The sequence below is a fragment of the Mus caroli genome, unplaced genomic scaffold, assembly GCF_978045245.1.
Source record: "Mus caroli unplaced genomic scaffold, Mus_caroli_1 scaffold_18, whole genome shotgun sequence".
Lineage (NCBI taxonomy): Eukaryota > Metazoa > Chordata > Mammalia > Rodentia > Muridae > Mus > Mus caroli.
Window position 1 is genome coordinate 1,116,938 of NW_028227273.1, and position 20,875 is coordinate 1,137,812.

At 37.8% G+C, this 20,875-nt stretch overlaps 1 pseudogene; it reads left to right on the forward strand.

Annotated features, from left to right (window-relative positions):
• Positions 1-3,089: 3,089 nt before the first annotated feature.
• LOC147000344 (U2 spliceosomal RNA) lies at positions 3,090-3,231 on the forward strand (annotated as a pseudogene).
• The last annotated feature ends 17,644 nt before the right edge of the window (positions 3,232-20,875 follow it).

Genomic DNA, 20,875 nt, shown 5'->3' on the forward strand with positions numbered 1-20,875 from the left:
GTCTTGTGAAGGCTCCATGCCCCAGTGTTGTGGAGAACCAGGACAGGGAAGCAGGAGTGGGTGAGTTAGTGAGCATGGGCCAGGATATGGAATAAGGTGTTTTGGGAGGGGAAATGAGGAAAGGGGATAAAATTTGCAATGTAAATAAAGAATATATCTAATTAAAAAATAAATTTCCATTAAGTATTAAATGGATGATAATCATTATGTGAATGAAGCACTAGCACAATGTAGATTGATTTCTGGCAATTCTTGGGTCATTTGAAATAATTTCCCACAGCAAAACTTATATAAATTAATTAACTCTGGCAGTGTTATCTCCTCATGAAATATCAAATGTCTAATGTCAATTCAAAAATCAAATTTAAATTTAAATTAGTCTCTGAGCTACTTACAAATGATCCTGTTAATTATCATTGACCATGTAATCTATATCTAATCAATAAGGAACATTCTGATGGAAACCTTAAGTACAGTGAAAGGTGACAATTGAATAAAAATAATGTTTTATGTTTTTAATTTTTGAAAAGTCATAAAACTATCAAAAGCTACTTTATTTCTAGTTGGTCTTATCCACTGTGTGGAACTATTTTGCACTGAAGTTACACAGTCACAGACTTGAAATAAGAGAACATAACTCAAGCTTTCCCCACATAGTTGAGGAGCCATGGCTATGCAGAGACTGATTTTGCTGTTGAAAATCCTGAATCCATTCTCTTAACCTACATTTATTCTCCTGATCCATTTGTCTCCTATCTGATCGCTTTCATTGCTACTTACACTGTGCTGGGTGATTTGATAGATTGCCATAATATAAGTGACAGCCAGAATGGAATTAGCAAGTGTTTTTCTGGTCTTAAAAAGCTAACAAGTGCCGGGCAGTGGTGTCGGGCTATACAGAGAAACCCTGTCTCGAAAAACCAAAAAAAAGCTAACAAAACAAAAACAAAACAAAACAGTTATAGGCTATAATGCCAGTTGTCATACTGTCAATTTAACTTCTGTATATTTATGTTGATAGCCATAAAATTGTGCCGCTTTATCCTTTGTCACAGAAGGTTCTTCTTGCATTGTATAGTGGTTAGTGCAGAGACACACATTGCTTTCAAAGCACTGAGAATTAGCAGCTATGAGTGCCCAGCCTTAGGTGGGACTTCTGTGCCAACTTCCTTAGAAGCTCAGGAAATCTTACCGAAGGGTAGAAAGAATGTAAGAGCCAGAGGATGCAGGGCAGGGAGAGCTGTGAAATGCTGTCCTCTGGATATGACATGGCTGTTGCACACATGAACCCACAACAGCTGTGTTACCTCTTATGCTGCTTAGGTTTTGTCAACTTGTTAAAATCTAGACATATTTCAGAGAGAATCTCCACTGAAGAACTGCCTCTTTCAGACTGCCCCTTTGAGTGTATCTGAGGAGCATTGGCTGATTTTTGATTAGTGTGGGAGGGTTCAGGCCACTGTGCAGAGTGCCAGCTCTGGGCAGGTGGTCCTGTGTCATACAGGAAAAGATGAGTGAGATATGGGAAACAAGTCAGTAAGTAGGATTTGTCTTTGGTATCTGCTTCTGCTCCTGCTTGAGTTATTGCCTTGACTTCCGTCAGTGGTGGAGTATGCTCCATATATGTAAGCCAAATAAACCCCTTTCTCCTCCAAGTTGCTTTTTGGATCAGGGTGTTCAGTCACAGTAAAAGAAATAAAACTGGAATACCTGAACAGATTTACACAAGATCAAGATAGTTAAAAAAATTCAGTCATACACAGGGAAGGGCTCTTTGTTTTTGCTTTTGCTTTTTGGTTTTTGTTTGTTTGTTTATTTATTTTTTCTTCTTTTCTCTCTCTCTCTCTTTTTTTTTTCAAGACAGGGTTTCTCTGTATAGCCCTGGCTGTCCTGGAACTCACTTTGCAGAACAGGCTGGCCTCGACCTCAGAAATCTGCCTGTCTCTGCCTCCCAAGTGCTGGGATTAAAGGCGTGAACCACGACTGCCCAGCACAGGGAAGGACTCTTGAAGCCTCCTCTAACTGGGGATCTTCTTGGGAAGAGAAAGTCTCCTTCTTTGGGTGTGTGCTTGGAGTAGCTACTCTTGGTTTCTGTGTACCTGTAATGACTGTATACCACATACATATGGGCAGAAGTAAGTGAACTTAATTAAATGCTTTTAAAGAAACAGAACATGAAGTTGAGAGAGAGGAAAAAAGATGTGTATCCCAGGGAAAGGGTCTGGGATAGTGGAGTGAGAGGGTATAGGGTATATATGATCAAGATACAGTATATAGTTATGAACAAGAATGAATAAGGTGCATTACTGCTTCTGAGTTCTGGTAACTCCTCTGTTTTTATTTTTATGATATTCACTTTCTCTCATCAGATTGTCAGTTATTGTCAGACAACTGCCATAATGTTATTTTAATTATGACTTTGGAGGATACTGCAAAACAAATGAAAATGTTTCTGTTGAACATTAGAGGATATACTAGCATTCATAAGAAGATAAATACTATCTTTACCATGGATTGATCAGCTGCTAGTGAGAACCTGAAACCTTAGGGGGTTTGCTGTCTTTGTCTACATAAGGAGTATAAGTCCTATTGTGGGTTTTTACTGATGTGTTATTTAAACTCCAGAATATAGGTCCTTCCCTGTTTGTCTCCCAGACCACACACACCACAATCTCACTAAGGAGATGAGGATTGACCAGTGTCTGGAGGTGTCTCAGACCTGAGCCTTCTCAGAGACTCTGGATGTTCCTTGGCTGTTTCCCCTGATTTTCATAAGTTAGGAGATTCTCTCTTCTGCAAATCAGGCTTCTCACTCCACCTACTCTCTGATCCCAGGTGAGAACTTGCAGAAGGATTCCATTTACCCTGCTTTTCTAGACAAAAAGCAAACACTACTTTGCTTTGTCTAAAGTCCAACCTAAAAACTTTAGGTCTTCCTGACCTCAATCCCAAAACTCTTATGAGGCTATCCATTTACATCTGGCCTACATATCAACAAGACAAGAACCATACCTGACTTGATACAGTCCTTTTAATTTCCAAATCCTCACTGATTCACATCTTCTTAGACAAAACAGAAAATGGTCTGAATCACTTCTCGGCCTTTTGGCTAAGATCAAGTGTAGAAAATGGTCTGAAGTTTTTTCCCTTCAACTCTCTACTCCTGTTCTTTCCTTTGTTCCACAATTTCTGCTTATCAAAAGCTTTTCCAGGTCAAACTTCTAAACCTAATTTTCTAAATCCCTCTCTATGTCTGTCTCTGTGTCTTTGTCTTTGTCTCTGTCTCTGTTCATCTGTCTGTCTGTCTCAGACGCTAATATACATTAGTTATCTGGGACCTATTCCCTTCCAAGGGACTCGTTGAATGTTTCCTAGAACAAAAAGATAGTTCAGGTCCCTATGGTTAACTGGCTTCTAAGGGGGGGGGGGGGCTAGAAAAGGGACTTAATACTGAGCTTTAAGGCAGCTGAGGGACCTAATTATTGACTTAACAGTTTGAGGTTTAAGATGGCCAACGCTGAATATTGGTTAAAAACCAATCCCAACAGGGACTCAAATTATAAACTGCCAAATGCTAGAGAAGCTGCTGCCAGTGAGGAGCTGCAGACTCTGTTGTGTCTTTGATATTTCTTCCTAGTATCTCCGGGCCTATTTTCCTCTAAGATCGAAGCTCTTCCCTTTCCCCTAATCCTGACCCCTATCATAGCCCTTAAGATTCCTTTGCGTTTCACTGGTCATTGAAGAAAATGTTGCCGAAAGATCCCCTGTTAAGTTTCCCATTCTCAATGAGAATATAAAAAATCCCTATAATCTCAATAAACAATAACATTCAAATATTTTGTTTACTTAGCTATATAATGTAAATATAGATTATCTGTCTATAGGTGGTGATGGTTTGTTTGTTTTTAAATAATGTACTTAGTATCAAATTTACTTACAAGTAAGTGCTCATGTAATCTAAAATCTTTACATTGGACATTATTCATTTTGCTCAACATGAAACTAAAATTTTAAGGAACAAAATAATGGTAAAAGACAAAAGGTATTGTTAATCAATGTAACCACAGAGATAAAGCAAATAGAGATAGCTAATGGACCTGAATCTTACTTCAGGACAACTAACATGAGTTTCCAATGGGCTTTAATGGATAAGATATACATGATCATACAGTTCTGATTCAGTTATTTTCTCCTTAATTCTTTTCCTAATTCTGGATCTACAACATGCTCACTATTATGTGAGGATATAAGTTAACATTAAAAGATGATTACTCCTGTTCCAGGGTATGACTTTTTTATTGAACAACAGCCCTTCTTTTAAAAAAGAATAACATGTTTGTGTTTTTAAGTATGTTTGTATTTAAGTGAATATATTGAATACATATTCACATATACATTTATATTAATTATTTTAAAAGATATTTTGACCACTACTGACCTTCTAAAAATAAACAAATGAACAAATATGCTTTTTAGGATCCTTACTTTAGGAAGGTCTAAGAAAAATAGCAACAAGCCTCCTTTTCTGGATAGGTTTCATTGATTTTTTTTTTTTTTTTTTTACTTATTCACTTTATATCCCACTCACTGCCCCTCCCAGTTGCCCCTCCCATAATCCTTATTGCATTCCCTCTCCACTGCTCCTTTGATTGGGTGGGCCCCTTCGTTATCCCCCCACCTAGCACTTCAAGTCTCTGTGAGGTTAGTAGCATCCTCTCCTACTGAGGCCAGACAAGTCAGCCTAGCTTGAAGAACATATTTATGGGTGGGCTAATGTTTTCTTTTCACTTCCTTTTCTCCTTATTATTCTCAGATTTATGTTTTACCCATCTTTTAAACTTTTGTTTTTTAACAGAAGTTCCTCTTAGATCACTGCCATCACTAGGTGCATATTAGGACAATGGCTACCCTGGCTAGTTCCCTTACTAGGTCCCCTAATCGTCAGTCATCAGATTTGTGCTATAGCTGTCTGTCTAAATACTTGTTTTCAAAGATTTCTCTCAGCACTCTTGATGGCAGTAGCACAATCCACCTCAATGGATCAAGTCAAATTCTTCTCCTGCTGATGAAGTCAACCTCACTGTCCCCCTTAGGTCCTGAAGACAGACCCTAAAAATCTCATCTCTATAGCCACTTACCTGGAATCAGCTGATGAATGCAGTGTTTCTTTTCTACTTTGTGCTTTTAGAGTCTGAAATGAAGATGTAATGACGTAAAACAAACACCCTCAAAGGTGCTGAGCAACTCCCAATTGAGAATACCAATAAGAACACTTGTCTAACAAGAAAGCCAACATGGTACTGAGAACATCTACAGGCAGTTTGGAACTAAGAGGCACCTGACGAAAGGCTGACATGATAAAAACACCTCTGGCTCCCAAATTGTCTTTTCTGCCCTTTAAAATTCCAAGCTCTCTCATCTCAGTCCAGAGCATGTCCCACACAGACCTGTATGTTCTTGTATGTTGCTTGTATGGTTCTTGGCACAAACAAAGACAAAACAGAGATTGACATGAAGAGGGACATATACTTATAAAGAAGCAATGTGTACAGAGGGACATCAGTGAAAACAACCACAGAGTTGTGTGGATAGGAATTGCACTGAAACATTTGTACATAACAGGAAATGGGTTATATTTCCGAGACCTGTATTCAAAGTGGCTGAAGGAAGTAAGCATTAATAAGTGAAGGTCATTTCCCACTCTGGGTGAGAATATTTTTGATAACAAGTTCAGTGGGATTTGGATTTGGTACAAAAAAATCACTGCTATACCAGACTACTTTTCTCTCCAAATTAGAGTCTTATTTTTTTCCCATTAGAAAGTACAAAGGTAGGTTATTTTAGTCCATATCTATGAACCTAGAGGATCATCAGAAGACTATAGATATTGTAGATGACTGTATATTATACTGAAATCTTACCCTTCAATAGGAGTCTATGATTGGATAGAATTTTTATGTGGAATGTTTTAAAATGTAGTCTATTTATTGGAAAGTTGTAGGGGAAGATACTGCTTGCTTAAAATATAATCTGGGATAGAGAAAATAATGTTCTTCTAGATCTCCATATTCCCTTCATTGTCTACCCATGTGACTAGTAATGGCCAGTGTGCTCTGTGATGGTAACATTAAAGCTGAATCTGTGCAAGGTGCTCAGATTCTTCAGCATCAGTTGACAGAGCACACCTCCCACTCTAGACTATGTACCTGCTGTAATGAGGCAGCCACCTAGACTCTCTTTTAAGGCAGTAGTTCTCAACCTATGGGTTAAGGTCCCTTTGGGGTCACATCAGATTTTCTGAATATCATATATTTACATTAAGACCCTTATATAGCTATCTCTTGTGAGGTGATCCCAGTGCCTGGCAAACACAGAAGTGGATGCTCACAGTCAGCTATTGGATGGAACACAGGGCCCCCAATGGAGGAGCTAGAGATAGTACTCAAGGAGCTAAAGGGGTCTGCAACCCTATAGGTGGAACAACAATATGAACTAACCAGTATCCCCAGAGCTTGTGTCCCTAGCAGCATATGTAGCAGAAGATGGCCTAGTCAGCCATCATTGGGAAGAGAGGCCCCTTGATATTGCAAACTTTATATGCCCCAGTACAGGGGAACACCAGGGACAAGAAGTGGGAGTGGGTGGGTAGGGGAATGGGGGAGTATGGGGGACTTTTGGGATAGCATTTGAAGTGTAAATGAAGAAAATATCTAACAAACATATATTAAAAAAGATTCATAAAAGTGGCAAAATTACAATTATGAAATTGCAATAAGATAATTTTATTGTTGAGACTCACCACATGAGGAATTGTATTAAAGGGTCACAGCATTAGGAAGGTTCTAACTTACTATTCTAAAGGCTAGGGGCAAATGTTGGAAGAGTCAAAGAACCCTGCTGATCTGCAGAGGCACAAACCTGAGTGAGCAGAAAGCATTTGTTATGTGAAGTGGTTGGGCTATGAATGGAGTGAGGTTTTAAATAAGCTCTAGCTCTTCAAAAGGAACCTAATGCCTTGAGTATTTTCTTTTTCTTTATACTGATGAACAGACTTCATATAGCTTGTCCCTTTTACACTACCATCTCTTTGGTTCAGGGAGAAAAATAAATACAAAAATAATAGTGAAAGTGTACAAAGAAAGCTCCATACATCTGTAAATGTGCTGTTTTAAAAGTCACAAACTGGGGATAGAGAGTTTGTTTTTCTCTTCTCACATAATGGAACATCAGAGGTTAGATGCACTCAGGAGAAGATTACTGTGGATGTCTTATGGGAATTTCATAATGGGCACAAGCCTCTGTGCATTCTTCACAATCAATGCAGAATAGCAACTTGTGGGTTCCATGAGCAAAAACACAGATATTAATCACATAAATGCACACAGGTCCCAAGGAAGAATTAACTATTAATGATGTTGTGGTCAGGCTCAAACTTAATTAATAAATAATATACAGAAACATAATAAATATAAGGTAAAGTCTTAGCAGTAGCCTCCCCCTTAAAACTGAAGTGGTTATTTCTCAACATTAGTATCGCCTAACAGTGTACTATTCTAGGCAGTCCATGTCTATTTTTACATAGTATTACCCACTGGTCAGAATGAGAAAATGATCTTATTAGTATTTATAAAGATCTCTTTATCAGTATATGATAGAGTATTGTAAAATGGGCAGAATTCAAACTGTGACCTGGGTGCCATCCAAAACAGCAATCATTAACACATAGATGACAAACTTCTTTCTGTTTCTATTAGGTCTAGACTGTGCCAAAGTCTTTTGGATCACAAAACTACTGTAAGCAAATTAACAACTATCTTAGAAATTAATGCTCATCAAGTTCCATTTTAATAGTCCATCTGCTGCTCCAGGAAAATCATGTGACTAGTTACTTCTGGAAATCCATCAGCTGTTAAACCCAAGAGACAAAGAATATCATCATGGAATGCTGTTTTCTTTTGAGGTGCATTATGGTCTACTAGCTTTAGAGTAAGAAGACACCAATAAGACAAGAGGAAGAAATTAATTCGGGAAGTCAAAATTTGACAATTGTTTTTAAGAACCTCTAGTGACCCTTCATGCCTTTCCTTCCCACAACAGTGAAAGAGATACGAAACATGATTTCCAATTTATGTTTCAAGTTTCTTTAGCAGTAACAGCATTTCTGAAAATCAAGAGACAGTTGGAAGGCTTCACATCCAGTAAATTCAATGTGTTGTTTCCTGTTATATCCATCTGCTCCTAACATAGCTAATTTCTGGCATTTATGACACTGCAGACAAAACTAAACATAATTTAATTTTCATAATTTCTTGCCTTTCAAAAATCAGGAATCCATTCAAAGTCACACAAAATATTTATTATTTGGACTGTCTGGGCCTTTTATTTGAGTCTGAAGATCAGACAATGAAGAAGAAGCTACCTCAGTGCTGATGAAATAAATGAAATGATTTAATTTTGCATAAATGTCTATTTCCAGTTTAACTCGTAAATAATTATAAATATCACAAGGAATGTTATGTCTTTCTTAAAATGCTTAAAATTAAGACCAAAAAATCAGAGCTTCATAAGCTTTTGATTTTGCTTTATATATTATCTACTGTGGAGTTGGCTTTGCTCCTTCCCAGTCATGAACCAGATGCAGAAGTAAAAAGCCTAAGGGAAAAACATATTAGAAAATTCTGTAATATACATTGAGATATTATTAAATATACCCTCTATGATATGTTACATAGTTGATTATCTATGTTCTGTATTATCTAACATATATTACATTTTGTTCATAATATAAAATGTGGTTACATTTTTAATAGTTAAAATCAGAACATATTGGTAAGAATGCATTAAAATTAGAAGAATGGTACACTGTTTTAGGAATCTAAAATGGTGTTTACACCATGGAAATAGTATAAAGGCCTTTTTAAAATTAAAAATAAATTGACCACATGGTCCAGAAAAATTACAATATGGAGATGGTAGGTGGACCTGAAAGTTCATCTCTACCTGAGGAATTACAGGCAATTGAGAGTTTCTGGAAGAGGATGAGCCATCTTTTATTAAAAAGTATAGTCCCTAGTAGATTGACCATGCTTTAGCACATATTTGAGAATATTTTAATAGTACAAATTGAACTAGATATGTTATAGGGAGAAAAGAAGATACAAAGTTGGTAGGAAAGAAGGTAGGCAGTATGAAATTCTCAAAGAAACTAATTATCAAGGACTGGAAGAGCAGAGGGATAGGAAGAACAACATTGGCTGGGCATAATACTGAGTGTTCCCAGGGACTAGACTAATGAGTGTACAGGAAGGGATCCATGGCTCCAGATACATATGTAGCAGAGGATGGCCTTGTCTGACATTAATGGGCGAGGGGGACCTTGGTCCTGTGGAAGTTTGATGCCCCAGTGTAGGGTGATGCTGAACAGTGGAGTGGAAGGGGGAGTGAGTACCCTTGTACTGGCTGGTTTTGTGTCAACTTGACATAGCTGGAGTTATCACTGAGAAAGGAGCTTCATTTGGGGAAATGCCCCCATGAAATGTAGCTGTGGGGCATTTTCTCAATTAGTGATCAAGGGGAAAGGGCCCCTTGTCGGTAGAACCATCTCTGGGCTGGTAGTCTTGGGTTCTATAAGAGAGAAAGCTAAGCAATCCAGTGGAAGCAAGCCAGTAAAGATCATCCTTCCATGGTCTCTGCATCAGCTCCTGCTTCCTGACCTGTATGAGTTCCAGTCCTGACTTCCTTTGGTGATGAACAGCAGTATGGAAGTATAAGCTGAATAAACCCTTTCTTCCGCAAATTGCTTCTTGGTCGTGATGTTTGTGCAGGAATAGAAACTCTGACTAAGACAAATTGGTACCATGAGTCGGGTATTCCTGTGACAACCTGACCATGTTTACGGGAGGACTGTGGAAGGACTTTGGAACTTTGGGCTAGAAGATCCATTCAGTGTTAAGAGCTCTGTGGGATGTTGTGTAGGAGCTTGGAAGATAATGTTGAGAATAGTGCAGAAGATGGAGGCCTGGCTTGTGAAACTTCAGAGGGAAAATTAAAGACTCTTTTCAGGGCCATTGTTATTTTGATTGTGAAGATTCTGTTGTTCTGGTTAGCTGGGTCTGAAGATCAGCTGTGATTAACAAGATACCAGAACTACTAAAATGAAAACTTTGCATTACTGGGACTATTGATGCAGGTTAGGTGGAGCTAAGAAATTAGCTGTGATTAAGAAGAGACCAGCATCATTGAGGTGGCATCTTCTGGGAAGTGTTTTCTGAGCACAGAAAGAGGCTGTGTTTCAGAGATAGCCAAAGTTGTATCTCATGTAGCAGCAGGACTTAGTAATATGTAAGAGTTACCCAGGTGTTACTGGTTTTGAAGGCATGAAGGGGTCATGCAGAGCAGCATGGCACTGTGAGGGGCCATGGATGGCCATTGGTGAAGGTGCAGCCTCAATTGCAATTGATGGCCCAGGACTGAAGGGGTCATGCAGTGTTTTGGAGGTGCCAGTACCATGCGATGACCATCAAGAACAGCAGCAGTAGTGGAGTACAGGCAGCTGGAGCCTAGAAGACAAGGTGTGTGCTACAAAGGGCAAGATTGGAGAAGTGACCCAAGCCCTTGGAGGAGCCCAGAAGATCATGAGTTGGATCCCAGACATTGGATGGTTGGAGATTGATTTTTGTTTTTGATTGTGACTATGCCCTGATATTTTTCCCCTCTTGAAGGAAGAATGTAGAGACTCTGAATTTTAAAAGATATTGGATACATTTTAAAGGGATTGAACTTTAATATAGAAGACTATGGGACTTTTAAAATTATTTAGATCTTGGGGATGAGTAAGAAAGTAAGGGTTGAGGCTTAATAGTGATGTATTTGTGTGTCAGGTTGACAAGGGGCCAATTATACTGGCTGGTTTTGTGTCAACTTGACACAAGCTGGAATTATCACAGAGAAAGGAGCTTCAGTTGGGGAAATGCCTCCATGAGATCCAGCTGTGGGAAATTTTCTCAATTAGTGATCAAGAGGGAAGGACTCCTTGTGGGTGGGACCATCTCTGGGCTGGTAGTCTTTGGTTCTATAAGAGAGAAAGCTGAACAATCCAGTGGAAGCAAGCCAGTAAAGAACAGCCCTCCATGGCCTCTGCATCAGCTCCTGCTTCCTAACATGCTTGAGTTCCAGTCCTGACTTCCTTTGGTGATGAACAGCAGTATGGAAGTATAAGCTGAATAAACCCTTTCTTCCCCAACTTGCTTCTTGGTCATGATGTTTGTGCACGAATAGAAACTCTGACTAAGACAACCCTCATAGAGGCAAAGGGGAGGTAGAAGAAGGCAGATGTGGGATAGGGGGATGGAAGGGTAACTGGGAAGTAGAATGTCATGTGAGATGTAAACAAGTGGAACAATTAATAATAAAAAAATAACCAAGAAATAATGAGGACCTTCAGCATTCAGGACCAGGTTTCCAAACCAAATCACAGTCATATCTACCTTTGTGAAATACATAGCATTTACCTTGAACATTGGACTTAATTTTAGCAAGTCATTGCTATAGTTTTGGGTGGGGTTGATATATTCCTTCATTTTGGTGTAGAAGCATGCATTGGTAGCCATGGCACTCAGGAGGGTGATGGAGAAGGACTATGAACTTAACTTCAATGTGGGTTGAAGATTAGAGTCCAAGATTAGTCCAGGAGGAACAACCCTCTTTCTCATCTCTGATGAGAGATAGATTTTCACCTACTACTTTATCATACAGTATCATAGATAATATAAAATATTTTACTCTCTTCAAATTAATTCTATTTTAATAATAAAATTTCTATTCTAGCCAGATAATTATGGAGGCCAGGCATTCAGTAATGTTAAACAGTTTTTCATTTAAAAATTTCACTAGGTTCTCAAATACGTAAGTAGTTGTTTTCCTTTCTTTCTCTCCCTTCCTTCTTTTCTCCTTGATGTTGCAGATCAACTCACACATGCAGGGCAAGTCCTCTACCATAAGCTTGGTTGTGATTTCGACACACCTGGTTATTGGAGCTGAGCCTGCCTTAGTGCTCTGTTAGAGTCTCATTGAGTGCTCCATAGGTCTCTTTGCTATGGCATTTGTAATCCTCAGTGTGATGGGATATCAGAAGGTGTTGGCTCATATTCTATATTAATTTTCTATATCTGTCAAAGATACATTTGTGTGTGTCTTTATGGTTTTTCCTCTTTTACTTAGATTATAAAGCTCCAATAAACTTGCAAGGTAGCATAGATTATTTAATAAAGAACATTCTTTTTTAAATGATGAGTATTAATGTTTTATAGCATTCCAATGAAGGAATGGGTCAGTTAAAATTGATAAAGTTGTGAATTACTGTTCTTAATTTTTATTCATTGCATACAATAAAATTTACTTTTGGTTTGATTTGTGAGGTTAGATATGTTGTTTATTTGGTTTTGTTTCCTTTTCTCCTAAGTTCTATCACTGAACTACTTCCTCAATCTAGATCTGTGTTTTCACAATATAGACAGTATACAGATAGCAGCAGTAAGAATATAAAATACTAGTTCCTTTATTGCCAAAACTTCCCCATGATAGTTAGCTTACAAATTGTTCTAAAAATTGTTCCTTCTCAAGAATTAATAGATGCATTCTTGCAAAATCATCCAATCAGTGAGGCCACCCAGTATACCACCATTTGAATATGGCATTTTCACTTAGCCTATTATATCTGAAATTTATTCTCATGCTTGACCACTCTAGCCCCTTCTTGTTGTCTAGGAGTGAATGATATTATGCATGTACCAAATGTTTATCCATACACATGGAACACTTCAGTTTTCCTGTGTTTGAGGCTGATAAGTACATTCCTGCAGAGAGTTTCACATTTTATATTACTTTTGGGTAAATATAGGCTTGTAGAGTTACTGAGAGACATATGAAATATACTTATTTTACAAGGAGTTGACACATTTCCCCAATGTGATCACAGCACTTCCTATTCCTGTTTATAATATATCAAATCCTGATGCTGTTTATCTTCAGTTCTTCTACTATCATTCTGTGTGTTTTGACACCATTCTAAAAGGCAGTCATGGTGCTAATTGTGACTTTAAATCACATTGTCATGGTGACTAAAACAAGTGACCACCTTTTGTGGACTATTTGCTATCACCTATTTTTGAAGAAAACATGTTGGTTTGCTCATTTCTAAGGAAATTTATTATGTTTTGAGGGTAGTTTGTTCATGTATTTGAGATGGAAGTCTCTTTCAAGATTTATCTTAAAGCATTTCCTCCCAGCATGTGGCCTTTTCATTTTAATGTCGGTGACTTTTGCCATGTAGACATTTTTAATCTTGACAAAGTTCACCAGTTTTTAATTATTATTTTCATGTTATCTAAGACACATTTCCACAAAGATATAAATTTTCTTCTTTGCTTTTCTCTAAATACTAATATTGTTATGCTTTGCATCTGCGTTATACATTTTCTTACTGGGAGAATTGGCAAGAGAATAAAATGCACCCTTGAATTCCCAAACCTGGGAAGCTAAAGCAAGAAATCCTGTAAACTAAAGAATTTGAGACTAGCTTATCAAATATAGTGAGATTCTCATCTGAAGGAAAAAACAAATCAATAAAACCAAAGCCAATACAACAACAAAAGGGCGGTCATTTTAGGGAGGAAGAGGGAGGTAAAAAAAAGAAGTTGAGAGGGGGGTAAAGGATAATAGGATACAAGTGATCTGATAGGGAAATGGGAAAAGGAAGGGTTCTATCCAGAAAGAATAGGAGCTGAATAAAAAAGAAAGAGGTAGGTAGGTAAAATAACAATAAAGATGTCTAAAAAGGCTACAAGAACTCATACTATTAACTACCTAAGAGAAACTATAATGCATATACATATACAAATGTAGCTATAATGAACTTCCCCCACCTGGGTGCTTCTTCCAAGAGCCAAACACATCCTAACAAAATCCCCAATGCCAAACATGAGAAGCACTGTTTTGAGTGGTTGGCTGTGGCTGTCCAAAAGACTACCCAAACACACAATCTTTGGCTGTTGTCCTTGGTTTCCCTCCAGAGGTGGAAGGTTAAACTCTATTGTTGAAGATACCAAACAGTTCAGAACAGGGTCCAGGGGCCCCTGAACTGGTCTGAAAAGCTAAGGACTAATTTTCATGATATCAAAAGGTGCTATGCAAGCTTCCAAAGGAGGGAGGCTTACAAATGGTTCTACCCAGCTATAATGCCTATGAATCATATCAACAACCATCAAGACATGAAAACTCAACTCTACAGGTAGAGTAGTGCTAGTAACTAACAGCTTCCTAATTGAATTTGAGGGCCACTCAAACAAGAGAAGAGTATTTCTGTTACAGCCTTACAAATTTTCAGTATATGTAAAAACAGATTAAACAAAGTAAGGTTTCTAAGAAGCAGGCTGCAGACTACATAACTACATAACTCACTTGATTGAGACTCTTCCATTTTTGTATTTTTCTATTACACATGAGTTTAAATATTTTGTTTTTCTCATGTTATTGCGTGTCTGGTATAATTTCGGAAAGTGAGATTGCTGGATCAAAGACTAATAAAATGTATTGTGGCCAGACCCCCCAGAGCTCCCAGGGACTGGACTACCAACCAAAGAATACACAAGGAAGGACCCAGGACTCTGACTGCATATGTGGCAGAGGATGGTTTTGTTGTACATCAGTGGGCCTGAGGAGGTTCGATCACTTTCCCCTTTTTACTTAATTTTCTTTTATAAATATATAAGATATGACAATACAATATATTGCTATCATTCAAATTTTATTTTATTTTTTGTTTTTTATTTATCATTTTATTCGTCTGCATTTCAAATGATATTCCACTTCCTGCTTTCCCCTCTGCAACCTCCCCCCATGCAATTACCCCTCCCCTTTGCCTCCATGAGGGTGTGAGGGTGTTCCTCTATCCATTCACCCACTCCCATCTCACCATTCTAGCATCCCCCTACACTGGTATATCAAACCTGCATAGGACCAAGGGTCCCATCGATGCATCCATCCTCTGCTACATATGTAGCTGGAGCCATGGATCCTTCCATGTATACTCTTTGGTTGGTGGTTTAGTCCCTGGGAACTCTGGGTGTTCCAGTTAGTTGATATTGTTCTTCCTATGGGGTTGCAATCCCCTTCAGCTACTTTAGTCCTTCCTCTAGCTCTTCCATTGGGGTCACCAACTCAGTCTGATGGTTCACTGTGAGTATCTGCATCTGTATTAGTCAGGTACTGGCAGAGCATCTGTATTAGTCAGGTGCTGGGAGAACCAATCAGAGAAGAGCCGTACCAGGCTGCTGTCAGCAAGTGCTTTTTGGCATCATCAATAGTGTCAGGGTTTACACTTATATCAACACAGATTAAGGCCCTGTTAGCATAACAACATGATAAAATAACAATATGCTTTCTGTTAAATTTACCATTTAGATGCTCTTTTCTGCTCATTGGGAACATGTGAATCTGGACAAAGGAGGACACAACACAGTTCTTCCTCTTCTTTTTTTAAATTTTTAATATTTTTTTATTATGTATTTTCCTCAATTACATTTCCAATGCTATTCCAAAAGTCCCCCATACGCCCGCCCCCCACTTCCCTACCCACCCATTCCCAATTTTTTGGCCCTGGCGTTCCCCTGTACTGGGGCATATAAAGTTTGTGGGTCTAATGGGCCTCTTTTTCCAGTGATGGCCGACTAGGCCATCTTTTGATACAGCTAGAGTCAAGAGCTCCGGGGTACTGGTTAGTTCATAATGTTGTTCCACCTATAGGGTTGCAGATCCCTTTAACTCCTTGGGTACTTTCTCTAGCTCCTCCATTGGGAGCCCTGTGATCCATCCAATAGCTGACTGTGAGCATCCACTTCTGTGTTTGCTAGGCCCCGACCTAGTCTCACTTGAGACAGCTATATCTGGGTCCTTTCAGCAAAATCTGGCTAGTGTATGCAATGGTGTCAGCGTTTGGAAGCTGATTATGGGGTGGATTCCTGGATATGGCAGTCTCTAGATGGTCCATCCTTTTGTCACAGCTCCAAACTTTGTCTCTGTAACTCCTTCCATGGGTGTTTTGTTCCCAATTCTAAGAAGGGGCACAGTATCCACACTTTGGTCTTGGTTCTTCTTGAGTTTCATGCATTTAACAAATTGTATCTTACATCTTGGGTATCCTAAGTTTTGGGCTAATATCCACTTATCAGTGAGTACATATTGTGTGAGTTCCTTTGTGATTGTGTTACCTCACTCAGGATAATGCCCTCCAGGTCCATCCATTTGCCTAGGAATTTCATAAATTCAATCTTTTTGATAGCTGAGTAGTACTCCATTGTGTAAATGTACCACGTTTTCTTTATCCATTCTTCTGTTGAGGGGCATCTGGGTTCTTTCCAGTTTCTGGCTATTATAAATAAGGCTGCTATGAACATAGTAGAGCATGTGTCCTTCTTACTGGTTGGGACATCTTCTGGATATATGCCCAGGAGAGGTGTTCAGGATCCTCCGGTAGTACTATGTCTAATCTTCTGAGGAACTGCCAGACTGATTTCCAGAGTGGTTGTACAAGCTTGCAATCCCACCAACAATGGAGGAGTGTTCCTCTTTCTCCACATCCTCTCGAGCATCTGCTGTCACCTGAATTTTTGATCTTAGCCATTCTGACTGGTGTGAGGTGGAATCTCAGGGTTGTTTTGATTTTCATTTCCCTGATGATTAAGGATGTTGAACGTTTTTCCAGGTGCTTTTCTGCCATTCAGTATTCCTCAGGTGAGAATTCTTTGTTCAGTTCTGAGCCCCATTTTTTAATGGGGTTATTTGATTTTCTGGAGTTTACCTTCTTGAGTTCTTTATATATATTGAATCTGATAACAATGCCTTCTAGATAGTAGTTATGAAGTTGTGGTGGTGAACTACATTTTAAATCATTGTTTTGAGTTCAGATTATTATTACTTTGCTTTCCTAAGGGAGGAAAATAAATGAAAATGTAAGACTTTGAGTTTCATAATTTCAGGTATACCTTAGCCCTGTCTCTTTGTTGTGAAGAGCTGCCTCTTAGCTGATATTCACTGAAGATTGGCATATTCTCATCAAACTTCCAGCCCTTGTCCCTATTTTATCTTTAAACATTTTCTGGATAGCCTGAGCTCCCACCTAGCTAAACTGTTTTTCTTGTTTGAATGTCATATCTTCTCTCTAGTTTTAGTGCCTTTATGTCGCTGGTTCTATCTATGGTTCATAATTTCTACTGCTGAGTTGTGTGTATTGTTTCAATTACTGAACATACATTTCTGGAAGAGTGTTTTTCTTGTCTCAGTGCAGACAGTTTCTGATGAATTGTGATATAATAACAAGGGACCATGCTGACTCTTCTCTATGCTCTACCTACCAAGTAGTTGATATAAAACATTTTTTAAAAAAGTATGTGTGTGTGACTGTGTTAGTGTGTTGTGTTCTATAGATATACTTGTGTGGGCACTGCAGAGATTGAGGGTAGTGGTGTTTGGTGTTCTGCTATATTAATTTCTAGTTTCTTCCACTGAGACAAGATTTCTCATTGAACCTAGAACTAGGGTGGTGGCCAGAAGAATCCACCATTCATATGTCTGTTCTTTACCTCTTTCAAAAAGCACTAGAGCACTAGACCATTCCCACTTTTAGCATAGATTCTAGATATCTGTACTCAGTTCCTTATGCTTATAAGCAAATGTTCTTGTCCACTAATCTATCTCCACAGATCACAAATCGTTTTCTTTTTCACTGAGGTACTATGACTGATAATAGCCAAGAGTATACATCTTGCATTGAAGTTAAGCAAAGCAAATCATAGACCAAGTATAGTAATTAATCTTTCTTACTCATCTCATCATGACCAGAAAATAATATTGGCACATTGAACCAATGAATCAATATCGGAAAGGATTTCGGGAATTACATACATTAGGACTTCTTACAAGTGCAATATTTTGATTCTTGAACTAGGGTTATAATTTGCTGCACACAAGGTCACACATATGATTATGTATGGGCTTGCACTTTGATACACAATTATAAAGGTGAAATCTTCATACCTTAGGGTTGATCTTACAAAATTATTTTATATAAAAAACTAGTAATTAGAATACTTATTTGTGCTATGTAAAGTAAAAGAGATGACAATCTTCAATGCCTATGAGCAATAGAAGACAGGACTGTGAGCACAATTTTTATTAAATGCCTAAATTTTCTGTTGTTTTCCATATAAATTTCTCAGTAAAATGTAACTATAAATTAATGGGTCATGCCTTCTTAATGAATTTTTGACAACTCAGTTTTGGTTTAATCTTTTGACCCTTGAGAGATTCCAAGAACAATAATTGCTTTCAAGTCTGTATGATTAAGGATAAATCCTAAAGGGTAAGATATCCCTCATGAGCTTCTGAGGTTTTTATTATCTTGACTGTTACTTACATCAATTAAATGTGACTTTAGTTCATCAAACTTTAACAATGGTTTGAAACTTATAACTCTGTAAAAATTCTAAATTATGTTCTATTTTTTCTTGTAATTATACTTAGTTTCCTTGTTCAAAGTAAACTTCCCCCAAAACAGTAACACAGTGTGGAATGTGGAAAATTCTCTGCTTTGTGCTATATTTAATCATATTATACTACTCTTTGATGTATACATCATGTTTATGTGAGTATATCTATTTCAGTGTATACATAAATATACATCATGAACTTCACCCATATTTTATGTCTTTCATTCTGCATTTTCAAATTGGTAAAAGTTATAGGAAATTGATTTAGAAAGCCTTTTGTGTATCTTTGAAATTGTTTTTATGCATAAATTTTTTTTCATAAAAAAGTCATAATGTGGTATGATGGCTAACCCTGGATGCCAACTTGACAGGATCTAGAACAATCACCTAGGAGATGAGGCTTGTGGTAATCTAGATTAGTTAGGTTGGGGTCTGGACATAGCTATAAGGAATTTTTTGATAAGGTTCATTGATGGAGGAAGACCCTTCCTAAACATGGGTAGTACCACTTCATGGATTCATCCTAGAAAATATAAGAAGGGAGAGGGGAACTGAACGTTCATCATTACTTGCTTCCTAACCATAGATGTAAACTAACCACTTGTTTCAAGCTCCAACTGTCTTGAAGTCCATACCATGATAGACTGTACCCTCAAACAGCAAGGAAAATAAGCCTTTTCTACAAGGTATTTTATCACAGCAACATGGGAAGTAAGTAAAATTGAAAGTTGGTTCCAGGAATAAGGGCATTATTGAGATAAACATGACCACATGTTTCTTAGGCTTTTGGATTTTGCTTATGGGAGGAATATGTAAGATTTTGGAACTCTGGGTTAGAAATCAGGGTACAGTAAGTTGTGGGAGTTTGAAAACGAAGAATGTCAAGAGAAACAGTGCAAACCCAGCCCATGATACTTGAGAGAAAAAAATGGGACTCAGGTATGTTTCATAATTTGTTCAAGTATCTGGTCTTAATTTGCCCAAGGAACCTTAATAAAGTTCAGTTAAAAAATAACAGAATAATTTGCTTGGTGGAAGAAGTTTTTAGACAGGATAACATTAGGGTTGGTGATGAAAATTAGTTGTAATTGAGATCATTACTGAAGGGAAACCTTTTACACCACACTAGTATAATATGAAATGTGTCAAAACTCTCATGTCAAAATGAGAGCAAAACGTGATATATTTAAATGGAGAAACCTTCTGCTGAAGGATTCCCCTACTTGAATATAAACACCTAAGTAAATACTTGGCCAAGGAAAGCATAGAAGACACATAGAAGCCCTGCAGTTGTGGTCTAAGCATGCCAGGTTACATCCTTATGCAGGAACAGAACTTGGCCATGTGGTACAGGTCTTAGAGGAATGGAACAAAACCTATTGAGGGTTATCATGTTGCATGGCCTTAGAGAGCTGCTAAAGCCAGGATTTGCATGATACCTTTGATTGGACTATCAACTGGGGACTTTAAGAAGTCCCTGCATAAAGCTGTGTTGTTGACATTCAAGTTGCAATCAATATTAGATGGTAGGGAAAGAGCCAAAACCATGGAATATCCTCAGGAGAAAGCTGCATGCATGGAGCTGAGTTGATGGATGTAAGAAGGGGTTTAGGCTTCCCAATCCTCTTGGAGCCTCAATGATTCCACCTCAGATGTCTGACGTGGAATGATGAGATTTTGTCTTTTATTCTGTTTCATTTTTGTCTTGCTTTAGTGTGATTATTCCTAATTACAGCTCATTTGTTCTTCTTGAAATGTTAATTTTGTACCTTTGTATATTAGAAATATGTAAGTTGTTATTTGGTTGTACAGGGGCTCACAATTAAGAGATTATTAGAGTCTTGGAAAAAACGCAGTATTGATACTTCTGATAATGTTTGGAACTAGAGGACTTGGTGTAGTAGCAAGGTTGAAAGCTAGCACAGCCACATTCAGGAAACTTGGCTAGTAAGTCAGCCAGAATGATTGTCTCAGGCAGAATACCAAACTTCCATTTCTGAGATTTAACAATACTGTTTTTTGAAAATTTCTTTCAAACACTGAACAAAGTTCTTTTCATACAAATTACTAATAAATGAATATTATAAGTTTCTGTGTTATTTTTGTTTTTAGTGCTAAGGATAAAACCTAGGCCTTTGCACATGCTGAGCAGGAACTGTATCTGCAAGTTATATCTATTGCCCTTCCTAGTGATTTTTATTATCATGTTTTATCTATTATGAAGAGATTGCTGAATTTAGATATAGAGCTGAGAAATATCAATATATGATACATTTAAAATAACTTTGGAAGCACTATTAATTTATGATGTTTAAGTTGATAGATTTAAAATT